General features: G+C 51.5%; 1 pseudogene; it reads left to right on the forward strand.

Moving 5' to 3' along the window:
• The first annotated feature begins 2,483 nt into the window (after window positions 1-2,483).
• Window positions 2,484-4,328, forward strand: LOC144248857 (olfactory receptor 14J1-like; annotated as a pseudogene).
• The last annotated feature ends 282 nt before the right edge of the window (window positions 4,329-4,610 follow it).

The following is a 4,610-nucleotide window of genomic DNA, read 5'->3' on the forward strand; positions in this document are numbered from 1 at the left end:
AATAAACTTTGCTTTACACTCTTTTAAAATTTTGAGCCCACTTTGCCTTTCTCCTAATCCTATCTCACAGCAGGGAATGAGTAAGTATATTCTAGTGTGTGCACTGGTAATTAGCCAACACTGAACCCACCACACTAATTGATGCGTTGGCCGAGAAATCTCAAATTGGCAAACCAAAACCACTACAGAAACTTCCTGATGAACTGCATTACAGCAGAGGGAAATCAAGGCAGAGCCATGGTTTGTCAGGACTTGCTTGATCCTAATGAACCCTGTGGTGCATTTGGAGCTGAGCCCTGGAACCTCAGAGCCTGAGATGAGATTGCACAAAACTTTCCCAGAGTCAAAGTCAGAAGAAAACCCCAAAGTTTCTTGAAGCATTAATGGGACCCATTGAGGTCCATCCCCAACAAAGGTTCCAGATGGACTCCTTGGAGGAGAGAACTGGAGGCCAGGATGGCACAAAAACCTCTCAGAGACTGAAAACGGCACAAAAACCTCTCAGCATGGAAAAGAAAATCCAAAGTACGTTACAAAAGCTGAGTATCTCAAAGTATTCTTGAGCCCCACTGAGGGTCAGTACAAAGCTCTCAATGGACTAATTAAAGAAGATAAGTAGGGCCATGATTGCACAAACTTCTCACAAAGTCTGTAACAAAAGTGAAGCACCAAGTACCTTAAAAGAACTGAAGTACCTTGAAGCATTAATGACACCCACTGAGTGTTGTTAATTACAAAGCCTCTCCAGGGACTAATTAGAGCAGATAATTGGAGGCCATGATTGCAGAAACCTCTCAGAGATTCCAAGGCCAAGGAAAAGCCAAAGTCCTTTGAAAAACCTGCAGTCCCTGGGAGCATGAAGGAGCCCCCAGGGCCATTCCTGACCAAGGCTCCCCAGGGACTCCTTCCAGCAGATGCTTGAGGCCACTGGGATGTGGGCTAGGGGGGGATGCTGAGGGCAGGAGCAGGGGCTGACAGTGCCCAGCCTGGCTGGGGCTGTGCCAGGAGGCCCCAGGGCCTCAGGACAAGGTGTCTCCTCACAGCCCTTGGTGGCACAGACCCTGCTGTGCCCCAGGGCACCAAGACTTGGCTTCACTTTGTCCCCACCTGCCATCAGTGCCTCCAGTTCTCTGCTCTGCCTGGGGCCTGGGGACACTTTCTCTGTCATGTCTCTCAGTGGGACCCATTAAAAGTCCAAGAAACTTTGGAGTTGGAGTCTGACTTGGAGTTCTGGAGAGGTTTCTGCAGCTCCCTCTCAGGGCCTGATGTTCATGGCTGAGCACAAAGCCCCAGAGGGTCATTAAAGTCCTTGTGCTGTGTCTGTGCTGCTGAGCTGGGCCGGGCTCCTGGCACAGAGGGTGATCCTGGTAACCAAGCAGAGCTTCAAAAGCACATTTCTCTTGCTGAGCAGCTCTTCTCCCAGCCCAGCAGGGCTGGGGCACTGCCTGCAGCCAGCCCGGGCACAGCACAGAGGCACAGAGAGCTTCAATCAGTCAGGGCTGGGAAGGGGCTGAGAAGTGCCTGGGACAGAATCACTGCCAGCCCTTGGCACAGAAACCTCTGGCTGCAGGACAATGCAGCTGCAGCTCCTGGAGAGATCTCCTAAAGCTGGAACATGCCAATGCCCACAGACCCTGTGAGTACAACTCTGAGTATTTCTGGTGCAGGGCAGGTGAAATGCTCATGAAGCTCTGACATGCTGAGGGCTTCTGATCAGTCACTCAATATTTCCAAGACAAAGATATTGATAAAAATGAAGAAATTCCCAAAGAGTTTGTATTCAGTTTACTACTATTGCAAAATGTCAGAGAGGGAGGAATAAATATCAGCGGTTGATTATGAATTTTGAGAAGTGCCTGAGATATCTGAACTGTTACCTTTAGTGATCTAGAGATTCACAGGAGATCCCTAATGTGCTTTCAGCCACTCTGCCCATGGACAGCACCAGCATCACCTTTGCTGGAGCCATCAGGTTCAGTCTGAGCTGTCCTTTCTCCATGCTGCAAACAGAACCTGCCCCCAGCCAGTGCCCTGCAAACAGGCAGGGTTCTGTCAGGCCAAGAAGAGTGCACAGAGATTTGGGGTCTGGGAATGCTGGCAGGGAGAGATCGGGCACAGGGAAACACCTGCAGGAGGAAAATCTCCCGGAAGCAGAGAGAAGATCAGGGAAGGAGAGAAAACAAAACCCAGAAATGCTGAGGCAGGGAGAGTTTAGAGATGTCCAGAGGATCCCCTCCAGTGCAGCCCCTCCCTCTGCACAAGCCCCCTCCCTCCTGTGCCCCAGCCAAGCCTCTGCCCTCAGGGCCGGGGCTCCAAGGCGTGCAGCCCCTCCTGTGCAGGCAGAGCTGCAGCAGAGCCGTGGGGCAGCTCTGCAGCCCCGGGCCCAGTTCCCTCTGCAGAGCACAGGGCTGGGAGCAGCTGCCCAGCACTGGGGGCTCTGGCAGGGGGCACAGCTGGCTCAGGGTGACACAGCTGTCCCCAGTGCCCGGCTCTGGGCAGTGCTGACAGTGCAGCCAGGGAAGGAACTGCACCTCCCTTCATCCAGTGCCATCAGAAGAACACTTGGAAGTATCCCTGATATTTCAGTCCAAACTCGGAGCTTCAATCCAGCATGAAAATTTGTCCTAGAGCATCTTTGAGTCATTAGATTGATGGGGAGAGGCAGAAGTGTTCTGAGACTGAAAGTGATGTTGAGTTAGTGAAATGAGCAACGTCATTCCTTGGCTACAAATGTGGAGCTGGGCTGTGGTGGATCCATCTGCTCTCAGCAGTACCTGGGTTTTTCTAGGGGAAGCATGGGAAGGTAATGACCCTCTCCCTGAGAAAGTTTAAAGCCCAGAGAAAATCTGAGCAGGTCACAACGACAGAACATCTCCCCTCACACTCCACTCCCCACTTTCCCTCACAGAACTTGACCTGTTTTCCTTGGGGGAAGCAGAAATGCGGAGATTTTGATATCCAAGAATACTGGGAAAAATACTGGGGAGCTTATAAAGAAACCCACAGAACTCTTAAACACAAAATGTGTCCATGTGTGCTACAGAGGAAGGTGTATGGGGAATGGCTTTGATTTTGGGTACAGGTATGTCCTCTAACTCCTCACTACCTTTTTCCCCATGGCAGAATGTAATGACCAGCCACAGCAAATGTCCAACAGCAGCTCCATCAGCCACTTCCTCCTGCTGGCACTGGCAGACACGCGGCAGCTGCAGCTCCTGCACTTCTGCCTCTTCCTGGGCATCTCCCTGGCTGCCCTCCTGGGCAACGGCCTCATCATCAGCGCCGTAGCCTGCGGCCACCACCTGCACACGCCCATGTTCTTCTTCCTCCTCAACCTGGCCCTCAGCGACCTGGGCTCCATCTGCACCACTGTCCCCAAAGGCATGCACAATTCCCTCTGGGACACCAGCACCATCTCCTACTCAGGATGTGCTGCTCAACTCTTTTTCTTTCTCTTATTCATTGGAGCAGAGTATTTCCTGCTGACCATCATGTGCTATGACCGCTACGTGTCCATCTGCAAACCCCTGCACTACGGGACCCTCCTGGGCAGCAGAGCTTGTGCCCACATGGCAGCAGCTGCCTGGGCCAGTGCCTTTCTCAGTGCTCTCATGCTCACGGCCAATACGTTTCCCTTCCCCTGTGCCATGGTAATGTCCTGGGCCAGTTCTTCTGTGAAATCCCACAGATCCTCAAGCTCTCTTGCTCCAAATCCTATCTTAGGGAACTTGGGCTCATTGCTGTTAGTGCCTGTTTGGCATTTGGCTGTTTTGTGTTCATTGTTTTCTCCTATGTGCAGATCTTCAGGGCTGTGCTGAGGATCCCCTCTGAGCAGGGGCGGCACAAAGCCTTTTCAACCTGCCTCCCTCACCTGGCCGTGGTCTCCCTGTTTGTCAGTACTATTATATTTGCTCACCTTAAACCCCCCTCTATGTCCTCTGCATCCCTGGATCTGGCCCTGACACTTCTGTACTCGGTGGTGCCTCCAGCCCTGAACCCCCTCATCTACAGCCTGAGGAACCAGGAGCTCAAGGCTGCACTGTGGAATCTGATGACTGCGTATTTTCGGAAACATTAAACTGCTGGCCAGTTTCTGCAAATTACTTGTAATAAAAGTCATTATTGATACTTCTTGTTTGTTTAGTTGTGGGGATTTTTTTCCCTTTGTTTTACTTTTTTCATATTGTCCGCAAAGAAGTATAATTTTTTTTGTGCCATTTCTCTTTTTGTTTCTCTCCACCTTCCCTGTGGTCACATACTGTGTCAATGCTTTCTTTACTCTTCCTGATAAAAATTTCTTCCTCTTTCCCAACCCTGTCCAGACACAGCAGCCCAGATGTGCCCCCCTGGCCTGGGCTGCCTCTGGCAAGGGAGCAGCACCAGGCACTGCAGGAGCATGCAGACAATTCCTGCAGCACTTGTGGGATGATCCTGCTCCCCAAGGGATGTTCCCATGGTGCCAAGTCAGGAACTGCAATGGGGAGTGGGGCCAGAGAGGAAAGGGCAAACAGGGATGGGCTGTTTGCAGGGGAGGGAACAGGGCTGGGAAAGAGGAAGAAATTTGTAGCAGGAAGAAGAAAGAAAGCAAAGGGGAAACTAAGGAAATGCTC

Source organism: Lonchura striata, chromosome 31 (assembly GCF_050655825.1).
Source record: "Lonchura striata isolate lonStrDom1 chromosome 31, ASM5065582v1, whole genome shotgun sequence".
NCBI lineage: Eukaryota > Metazoa > Chordata > Aves > Passeriformes > Estrildidae > Lonchura > Lonchura striata.